Source organism: Octopus sinensis, linkage group LG3 (genome assembly GCF_006345805.1).
Source record: "Octopus sinensis linkage group LG3, ASM634580v1, whole genome shotgun sequence".
Classification (NCBI taxonomy): domain Eukaryota; kingdom Metazoa; phylum Mollusca; class Cephalopoda; order Octopoda; family Octopodidae; genus Octopus; species Octopus sinensis.
This window is the reverse complement of record NC_042999.1, coordinates 73,549,386-73,561,143: the sequence shown is the minus strand read 5'-3', so window position 1 is coordinate 73,561,143 and position 11,758 is coordinate 73,549,386. Positions and strand designations below refer to the sequence as shown.

The 11,758-nt window shown below is 35.9% G+C and overlaps 1 protein-coding gene across 3 annotated transcripts in view; it reads left to right on the top strand.

Moving 5' to 3' along the window:
• The first annotated feature begins 4,513 nt into the window (after positions 1 to 4,513).
• Positions 4,514 to 11,758, top strand: part of LOC115209676 (leishmanolysin-like peptidase 2) — an 87,771-nt gene continuing 80,526 nt past the window's right edge. Inside the window, exon 1 of one of the 3 annotated variants that reach the window (XM_029778148.2) lies at positions 4,514 to 4,796. The gene's annotated coding sequence lies outside the window, so the exon portion shown is untranslated. Of the gene's footprint in view, positions 4,797 to 6,112; positions 6,288 to 7,168; positions 7,383 to 11,758 lie in introns of those variants that run through there. The other 2 variants (XM_029778150.2, XM_029778149.2) reach the window with 2 other exon arrangements.

The following is an 11,758-nucleotide window of genomic DNA, read 5'->3' as shown; positions in this document are numbered from 1 at the left end:
TTTTACATGACTTTCTGACAAATTTTTTTTGCATGATAACAATTTTTATAATCTAAAGGCCAACTCCGTGTGTAAATTAAAAGCATTCTGGGCTGAATCCAGGCCTGCAATCCTGAAATTTTGAATTCCTATGTTTTCATTACTGCGAATGTTTTCGGAGATTCCTTTACATGATTTTTTACGACGAACATGATCATCATTGGGATATGACTCTGGAGGAAGCAATTGCAACAAGTTCTCCAAAACAAGTCAAAAATCTGTTTGCAGATCTTCCCAATCAGGGTCAGTTGCTTAAAAGCTAGTGTGTGTATCATACACACACACACACTCTTATGTTTGAGTGAGGTCATTCAACCCTATTATCTCCCCTAATTTCGCTCTTGCGTCTCATGTTTGATCTTTGACTTCTGGCCGAAATCAGATCGCCATGTTGATTCGCTAGCTTCTGCACGCATATTTTTTTTCTCTCCTTCTTTCTGTATTTTTTCTCTGTGTATCTTTCTGTTGAAGAGTGTAGGCTCGAAACGTTAAAGACTTGTTTTATTTATATTTCCTGAGCGCCATACTAATACAATTGTTTGTTCGTATTCCACCTGCCTTCGTCTTTTGTTTATTTCTGTAAACCTGCCTTCGTCTTTTGTCTATTTTCATAAAGCTTCCCGTTATATATATATATATATATATATATATATATCATCATCATCATCATCATCATCGTTTAACGTCCGTTCTTCATGCTAGCATGGGTTGGATGGTTCGACCGGGGATTTGGGAAGCCAGAAGGCTGCACCAGGCTCTAGTCTTATCTGGCAATGTTTCTACAGCTGGATGCCCTTCCTAACGCCAACCACTGCGTGAGTGTAGTGGGTGCTTTTTACGTGCCACCTGCACAGGTGCCGGGCGAGGCTGGCAACGGCCACGGTCGGATTGGTGCATTTTACGTGCCACTGGCACGGAAGCCAGTCGAGGCGGCACTGGCTTCGGCCACGATTAGGATGGTGCTTTTTACATGCCCTCAAGAAGTTTACTTCTCAATCACATGGTTTCTGATTCAGTTCAACTGCATGGTACCTTGGGCAAGTGTTTTCAACTCTTACCCCAGGTAGACAAAAGCCTTGTGAGTGGAGTTGGAAGACTGAAACTGAAAGAAGACCATTTTATATATATACAGTAATCCTTCAACTTTTGCGTGGTAGGTAAAAATCCACAAAGTAGAAACAGCACGGTACTGAATATTTTTGAAATTATTTTTATAATTTGTATATATTTATTTTATTATAAAAGCAAAACAATACCACAGAGGAATCGCTGTAAGCTTAAATAGTAAACTGCAATAGGTGAACTGCGATATATCATGAAGTATATTTGCCATCTAAATGTGGCGGGCCCATAAGGGACGATGTTACTGTTGTTTAAAGCCCCAGGAAGACATCTCCTACAGCTGGCTAACAACAAACTGTGTCCGATTAGTATTTGCGAAGGGAAATCATCATTCCCATCTTTAGCCTTAGGGGATACACATGGACCAGGGTTTCTGAATAGTAAACCATCATCAGCATGTGATAATCACTAGCTAGCGATGAAAACTCATTCCAAACACAAAATACTATATGTGTTTGCAATTGGTTGAATATTTGTGTTTGTCTTGATAATGCATGAGAGCTGTAAAATGAGTGTTACTGTCGCACAAGCACTGTCTTATATTTCCAGTTTTTAATGAAAGTATGTCCATCTATAGGAAAATATTACTTTCCTTGGAATCAGTGAGGGTTGGCAACACAAAGAGCATCTGGCCATAGAAAATCTGCCTTTACAGATTTTATTTGACCCATGCGAGCATGGAAAAGTAAATGTTACAATGATGATGTTGATGATGTGTATATGTGCATGTATGTATATATGTGTGTGTATATATGTGTGTATATGTTTCTTTCTCTGTCTGTCTATCTATCTATCTATCTATCCATCTATCTATCTATCTATATATATATATATATATAAATATACACACACATTCACACACGTGCATATATAATTATATATATATATATATATATATATATATATATATATATACATACATATATATACACATACATAGGGACACACATGTATACACACACACACATATATATAACAGCTGGACCATCACAATTAGTGTCTGAGAGGCTAAAAATATATAGTAAAATAGGGAATGTACTAGTAAACTACAAAATCTGTCATGTAATACAGGGAGCTGTCTATAGCAATGACTGGTATTGCATGTTATCATCAGCTACTGTAATGACAGGAGAGAAGATCTAGAAGAAGCAGAAGCAGCCATAGAAGCATCAAACTGAGGGACCAATGGATGAAAGTAATAAAAAGGAGTTATACCACAACTGATGAAGAAGAGATGCTTAGATGAGATTTAGTTTGGGTTTGTGTCAGGACAACATACGACCTAGGAAGACAGCTACAATAATTCTTAACTAAGAACATTTATTGGTCTGGAGTATCCATTGACATGTTATACTCTGTAGTTTGTTGGTTGTCAAGAAAACTACTTATAGATAAATGGCTTATACAGATGCTATCAGCAAAATCAGAGTTGATAATGATTTCAGTGAGGAATTTAGTGTACAGGCAGTGTGCATCAAGGCTCCCTTTCTAACTACCTCCTGTTTATTATAGTACTCCTAACCATAACAGAAGTAAGACCAGCAGTTTGTAAGGAAACTCTGTATACTGATGACCTGACTCCTATACCTGAATCTGTTGACAATTTCGAGAAATTCCAAATGTAAAATCAAACCCTAGTATTCAAAGACCTGAAAGTAAACCTAGCAAAGATTAAACATTCTGTTAGTAAGAAAAGAGAACAGGATCATACTGTCATCAGGGAAGTGGCCACTTAGAATATGCGGAAAAAGGAGTATGTTGGAATTGTGCTGCATGGTAAGAAGTTTGGTTTCCAACTACATGGTTTTGGGTTCTGTCCCATTGCATAGTATCTTGGACCCCCAAGATAACCAAAGCCTTGTGAGTGGATTTAGCTGATGGAAACTGCAAAAAGCTTGTTGTATACACACACACGGATGTGTGTGTGCATGTGTGTTACGGTTTCCTTACCTTGATTTTGCATGATGGTTGTATACAAGTTTCACCGTCATGCAAGCACTTTGTTTCCAATCTTCCATGAAAACATGTCTGGGCATGAGGAAATATTACCTTATTTGGAAACAGATAAGGATTGGTGACAAGAAGAGCATCCTACTATAGAAAATTAACCTCAACAAATTCCACGTGACCTATACAAGTAAAGAAATATGGACACCAAAATGATGATGTTGATGATGATGATATACCCACTGTAAATCACAGGTGCACAAGAGGGGTCATAGGCAAGCTGATTGATTGAAAAAGGTTTTCATACGTAACAGATGCACCAAAGTTGCTATCAGCAAGAATATTATTGAAGTAATTTTTTATCAAATAGCTGGTTTTTGATAGCCTTGTTACCAAGGTGATCTTGATACCAGTGGATGTGGTGCTTTGGAAGTATAGTAGTGAGAATAGGAAAAGGGTGGGAAAAGTTTAGGGAACTATTGCCTCTGTTGGTAAAAGGATTCTCTTTCCAACTGAAGAGCAAATAGTGTGATGTATGATAATGAAACATGGGCTTTGAATCCTGATGTGTAATGTTAGCATGCATGAATACTAAAACACAAATGGGCTGACAGAGCGACTAAGTATGAAATGAATCAGATGTAGTTTGCAACAGAGGATATTGTCCTGGTAAGGATATGTGGTACAAATGGCAGAAGAAGCCTTAAGTGGTCGAAATAAAAGGAACCTATGGAAGATATGGAAAGCACTGTGGAAGTTTAATCTAAGGAGGCTGAAATTTGAGGATGAAGACGACAAGCACGACAAGTGGCAAAACACTGGGCTTGAGAAGACTTGTCTAATACAGGCAAGCATGTAAAGGTGATGAATCATACACACACACACACACACACACATGTACATGCACACATATGCATGTTTTTTTTATTTTGTTTTAGTCATCAGTTAAATTCATACTGAGCATCTCTTTCCAGTGCATACATACTAACGCACATATTCACTTCATACATATGCACACTGACTGTATATTATAGTTCTATACTTGTGTTAGCTGCCATTGATTTACAAGGGACACAGGAAACTGGTAACAGGGAATTTCCCGTTTATCTCCTAAATACTACTACAGTATATACATATACACACGCACACATACAGACATACACATATACACATGCACGCACGCACGCGCGCGCGCACACACACACACACACACACACACACACACATACATACATACATACATACATACATACATACATACATACATACATACATACATACATACATACATACATACATACATACAAACAAACAAACAAACAAGATCAGGCATCCTAGTTCGTTGTCGGCACCACTCCCCTCCAACTTGGCTTCGTCCCTATATATCGGCCGCAGCCAGTCCACAGCGGTACATCAATTACCAGTTTGCTTTGTGACTCATTTATGTCGAACAGCTCCCACTTAAGCTGAGTGCCTGTTTGTGAAACATGTGTATATGTACGCGCGCGCGCGTGTATTTGTGTGTGTGTGTGTGATAATCGACGCCAACGTCTCTACCCTAACCGGGTGTCACTTCGTCTCATCGCGTTGCTAGAGAAAGGAATCTGTAATTCGGAAGGAAAGAGTAGCAAGAACTAAAAGAGGAATAGAAAGAGTAGCAACCCCTCCTTATTCATCATCTCCATCAGGTTAATTATTTTAACAATTATATTTAATTATACTTTTAACATTGTTAAACATTGTGTCGATGTTTTTTTTGCAGATGGTTCTGGAGACGGGGATGAGGAAAAGATTTTCTTTTCGTGTTATTGTTGTCGCTATTGTTACTTAGTCCTTTTTTTGCGTTATTTCATTTCCCCTTTTTTGTAGTTAACTGAAATTAAAACAGGTTTGCCTATTTCCTAGGTAATTGTGTGAATCTTTAGCTATACATAGATACATATGTTCGTCCATACATATATGCATATACACAATATGTATCAAAGTATTTTGAAGAATATATTTGTTAGTAATGCATCATTTGGTATGTGAATACAGGCATGTATATATGCATGCGTATATGTATGTATGTATGTATGTATGTATGTATGTATGTATGTATGTATGTATGTATGTGTAGTTAGTAATACATCAGTCGATAACGAATGATGCATCACTAATAATTTCCGTGCACACCCTGACACCACACACACACACACATACATACATACACGCACTCACACATTTACATAGAAGTATATGCATCTATGTTCCAATTGTCTTTCCATTGTGACATAAGTTCCGGAAAGCACCAAGCATTTAATAAAACATAAACGTAAATCTAAAATATCCAATAAATTTCCGAGATTGACTACTAGACACAGACATGATCTTTTCTGGTACCATCCCATCTGATTCTGGAAACAGCCCTGCACCAACATGGATAGTTGGCATGGATCAAGGAACACGCACGCACACACTCACACACATACACACACACACACTTTCTTGCGTTTGTATCAAAACGAAACAGCGAGTAGAAAGCAATCGTATAAGATGTTTTTCAATAAAAAAAAGAGAAAGTATTGTTTTTGTTCGAACCTGGACATTTCAAAATCTTTTGGGGATTGTTTTGAATTGTTTGTTTTTTTGTCCTTATTTTATTACTAAAATGAAAAATGATGCATAGGAAAAAAAAAAGAAAAAAGTGATGAATCACTTTCAAAAATAAAATTCTGGAATATGCAATTTACAATCAGAACACACAAGTCAGAAGTACACATACATACCCACCCCCATATGTGTGTGTGTGTAAAACTAAAAATACGCATTTATCGACTCCTTCAACACAAAAAAGTTATATATATATATATATATATATATATATAGACACACACATATAAATATATATATAGAGAGAGAGAGACACAGACGCACACATATACACACTGACACGAGTTCGGACATAAACAGATGCAGGAACACGAATACACGCAACATTGCAATCTTCACGCACTCGAAGAAGCGCACTAGCAAACAATACAGAAATGCGCTCTTCTCACAATGCATACACTGTGCAAGAGAAACCACACATATACGAAGACGAGCATATAGTGCACACTACAGAACAGAGGAACACCAACCAAGCGTGCGTATGAAGGCATATATACAACACAGAGAAACTACATATATGCTTGAAGGTGAGGCACACTGCACATAGAACACCCACAACAGAGATACCGCACATACACTTAAAGGCGCGCAGACGGTACATTTATACAATAGAGAAATCACAGATATATGAAAGCACACCATACACCATGGAAATACCCAGCTACATACAAAGCTGTATACGATATTCGACCCATTACGAAGTTGCTTCCTTAGTTTCAAGTCTTAGTTCAACTTAACATGCCTATTTCGGTAGTTCGGAGTCAAGAGCTGAGATTATCAGAACCGGGGGAGGAGAAAAGATAGGAGATTAAGTAGTGAGTGCAAGAGAAATAAATAAGAAAAGGTGTTTTATATATATAATATATATATATATATATATATATATATATATAATATATATATATATATATATATATATAATATATATATATATATATATATATATATATATATATATATATATATAATATATATATATATATATATATATATATATATATATATATATATATATATATATACACATACATATATATGTACATACATACATACATACATATCCTAGGAGGTGACAAGGTTCGGACTAATCATTGTGGATTAACCCCCCCACTCTCTCTCTATATGTGTGTGCGTGTGTATGTATATATGTGTGTTTATATATATTTAAAACAAGTTGTTTTTCCTTTATATATATATATATTATATATATATATATATATATTATATATATATATATATAGATAGATAGAAGAAAATGTTAAGTAAGGCTGAGACATGTGGTGAGAAAAATAATCAATTAGTAAGAGTGAAATGATAGGGAATATAAAATTCAATGAAGAAAAGAAAAAAAAAAGGATGGGAGCGACAGAGAAAAGGAGCGAGTGGACGAATAAATAAGCTAGCTGTATAAGAGAAAGCAGTAAAGCAAGGGTATGAAGGAGTAGGGATGGATAGGAAGAGGGGAAAGAAAGAAATTCTCTCTTGACCTGTTCCCCAGAACAACGTTACTCTCTCTTCGTGTAGCTTGCAGCCTCCTTGCCGTCCGACTGACAGCTAGCCCATCATCTATTCACCACATTTGAAGAATCAGAAACCCATGTCAGGTTTATTTTATACTACAGGTAAATAAGATAAATTATTCTATTTATTTTATATACAGGTTTCACTCAACACCCACACAAGGAGCGAAATGAGTTGATTGTAGCATTCGTGCCTTTCTATAGGGTTTATCGGTGATATTAATGTCCCTACCCACTATCATTACTGTCACTGTCAGGCTTATATTATTCTACCGTTTTGATAATTTCTGATGTACACACAAGACAAGAAATTTGGAGGGGTCGGGACAGGCGATTACATCGACCCGGTACTTGACTGGTACTTCATTTTATCGATGTCGGAGAGATAACAAAGTTCGCCTCGAGTAAGATTCGAAACATTAGTAATAAAAAAAAAATTGTAATGACTATGATAGTGAATAAATTTCTCGTAATGGAAAACATTGGGTTTAAGATTTAACGAAACCTTTAAAAAATGGGTTGTAACATGCATGATTTCCTCCAGAGTGGTTCCTGGCGATGTTAAGTGAAGATGAGTGAAAGGAAATGGCTTACAATCTGGATTTCAATAAAAACTACACAAATATGAAGAAGCAGTAAAAGTAGAATAAAAGAACAGGAAGAAATAAAAATATTCACATCGCACATAGTAAAAACATAGTTTCATTGGAATAGTTTCCTTTACTTTTAACTATCGAACTGCTCCGGTCCAGGACTTTTAGTGTGTATTTTCGCTTCTTTCCATCTATTCACTGCAGTTCAGGCCTTTCGTTTTGTTAAGCACGATTTGTGAGAGCTTTCTCTGTTGACTCAGCTTAAAGTAGTCGCGTCAAAAAGAAAAAGAAAAAATCCTGGTGGGTCATTAATTTTCTATTAAAAAGAAATCCCAAACAAGTAGCTTTACAGAATTGATAAAGATTTATTTATTTGTTTTCCTCTGTTTTTTAGATCAGAAACTAAAATCACTTTCTCTGATTTGATTGTTTATGATCAAAGTGTTATTATTGCTGCTTAATTATTTAAAAAAAATATTCTCATACCGTGTAAATTTGAACATCCTAAGGTACACGCACACACACACACACACATATATATACATATATATATATATATATATATATATATATATATATATATATATAATAAAATTCAGATATGCGCGCGCGCACACATATAGTGTGTGTTTCATACATACGCACACACATACGTTCGGAGGCTTGTAGTGCCAACTTAAACACGCGCAGTGATTGTATTTCACTTGATTTTTATTACTCTTTAGGAACTGTATTCATGGCAATTTAGTGAAACTGAAAATAGGTAATTGCTAAAGCCACATGAAATAATGCCATAATTTGTGAAATAGAGATGCATTTAATAATAATTTTCCTCCTATATATATGGCACCGTTACTCATGTTGAATGTAGGAAAATCTGTCAGAGTAATCTCAGTTTGGAAAGATACATAAAAGTGCATAAAATTACCATACTACATATAAACTACATATAAGCTATATAAACTCTGCAGAAGTTTATATATATTTATGAATTTGTGTTGCTACATTCCTGGTGTGAAACCGTGTGTTAAAACATATTTCAGGCTGGTCATTTTTTTTCTGCCAAAGAAACGCACAGCCTGTTCGTGAAATTAACGTGCAAGTGGCTGAGCCTGTCACAGATACGTGAACCCTTAACGTAGTTCTCGGGGAAATTCAGCATGACACAGTGTAACAAGGCTGGTCCTTTGAAATACAGGTACAACAAAAACAGGGAGAAAGTTGTGGTGGAAGTGTACAGCAGGGTTCGCCACTTCACCCCTTCCGGAGCCTGGTAGAGCTTTAGGTATTTTCGTTCAATAGACACTCACAATGCCCAGTCCGGGAATCGAAACCTCGATCCTACGACCGCGAGTTCGCTGCCCTAAGTACTGGGCCATTGCGCCTCAATATATATATATATGGAGAGAGAGAGAGAGGGAGGGAAATGTGTGTGTGTGTGTGTGTGTCTTTGTGTTTGCTTGACAGTCACACAATCACTGTCAGTTTATGTCCCCATAACTTAGCAGTTCAGCAAAAGTGGTCAAAAGAATAAATACTAGAACTTAAAAGTAAGTACAGGAGTTGATTTGTTCAACTAAAACCCTTTACAGTGGTCGTCTGGCATGACCACAATCCATTGACTGTAATTATTAAAAAAATAAAATTGTTTGAAGTCTTGCAGGTGAACTGCTGGTCTTGAGAATCATCTCAGAACACACATATGTAATGCAGATTATCTGGATGATATAGATTGATTGAGATGACTATCATCTATCATGGTGAAGTGATTGTCATGTATGTATGTACATATGTATGAGAAGGCAGTGCATGCCATCAAAGTGACACTGGGGTAAAATATTCAAAGTCCAGTATACCCATCATGACTATCTGTCTGATAAAGGTAGACAAGGCACGTGCATCACAACCATATGTGTGTGACATGGTGATCTCATATGAAGATAAACAGTGCATAACTTTGCAGGTGGGGCCCAGTTGGAATTTTCTTCAGGTTGAGTAGCCCATCCCGCTCAAAAGGTCCCTGAATAAGGATTGTTTAAAGTTGTTCAATGAAACACCCATGTTTCCAGGGGTGAATTATCCAAACTCCAAAGAATTCCTCTCAATACATGGCTATATAGGTATGTATGTATGTATGGATGGATGTATGTATGTGTGTATGTATGTATGCATGTATATGTGTGTACATATATGTATACACATGCACATAAAATGCATATGTTCATATATTTATGTGTGTGTGTATATATATATATATATATATATATACACACATACATATATATATATTAATCTTTTATTTTCTTTTTTACTTGTTTCAGTCGTTTGACTGTGGCTCTATTGGAGCACTGCTTTTAGTTGAACAGTTCAACTTCAGGATTTATTCTATTGGGCCTAATTCTTATTCTATCTGTCTCTTTTGCCAAACCACTAATTTACAAGGATGTAAACACACCAACATCAGTTGTCAAGCGATGGTGGGGTGACAAACACACACACCTACAACGGGCATCTTCCAGTTTCCATCTACCAAATCCACTCACAAGGTTTTGGTTGGCCCAAGGCTATAGTAGAAAAACACTTGTCCAAGGTGCTACACACTGGGACTGAACCCGGAACCATATGGCCAGGAAGCAAACTTCTTACTACACAGCCATTCCTGCACCTATACATATATATATTTCTCTAGTGTCGTATTTGTTATGTCTGCTTCTCCATGAATGGGTCTTTTTGAGGCAGTGTTTTATGACAGGATGTTCCTCTTGATGCCACTGCTTTTAGTTGTCTCTTGCAACTATGTCTATCTCTTGGAACTATTATATACAAATTATATACAAATTATATAGATAACTGCAGAGTGAATATTTATGACAAATTATTGTTTTAGCTGTGAAATTACACTTATATATACAAATACACAACACATATGTGCACACACACCTACATCAACTAAAATATATGTATGTGCTTTTAGCACTGTATATCTATGTGTGAGGACCTCTCTAGGTGAATACTGCAGTATCTGTTGGTCTAATAATGCATTCACATTTAGTAGGTTTATAAAGATTGCTCCATATATATATATATTATGGGGTTACTTTGGGTTTCTTGTACATAAGGGGTTTAGCCTTATGTTGTATCTTCAAACCCCAAACACTGCTTGCCGGAGACCTCTTTAAAATAGGGAAGGTCTCAGGCCAGCAGTGTTTGGGATCTGAAGATATGCCGTAAGGCTAAACCCCTTATGTGTGAGAAATCCAGGGTAACCCCATAAACTGGCCTACCCCACTATGATATGTGTGTATGTATGTATGTATGTATGTATGTATGTATGTATGTATATATATATATATATATATTTACACACATATATATATATACATATATATACACACACACATATACATACATACATACATACAAAATATGGGGGTTTAGTTCACAGGTGATCTAAATGACTAGGTGTGCAAGGTAAGTGCTGTAACAGATTACTAGGACTCCAAGGTTATAGTTGAGACAGTAGTTATGGCACCATTGCAGATTTTCAATATAGTGGATATTTAATTGTTAAAGAGGACAAGTGTTAAGGCAAGACAAACATTTCAAATCATAACATTATTATTATTGGAAAAAAATTGAAAGTCTTACAGCTGTTTCTGGGATAATCCGTCATCGGAGACAAATAGGTAAAATGAGAAGGGTATAGATTAATGAATTGAGAAGGGATTTTTTAATTTTTTCCAATAATAATAATGTATATAACTTGAGATGTTTGTCTTGCTTTAATGTTTATTGTCCTCTTTAGCAATTATGTATATATATATATATATATATATATACACACATACATATATATATTAATCTTTTATTTTCTTTTTTACTTGT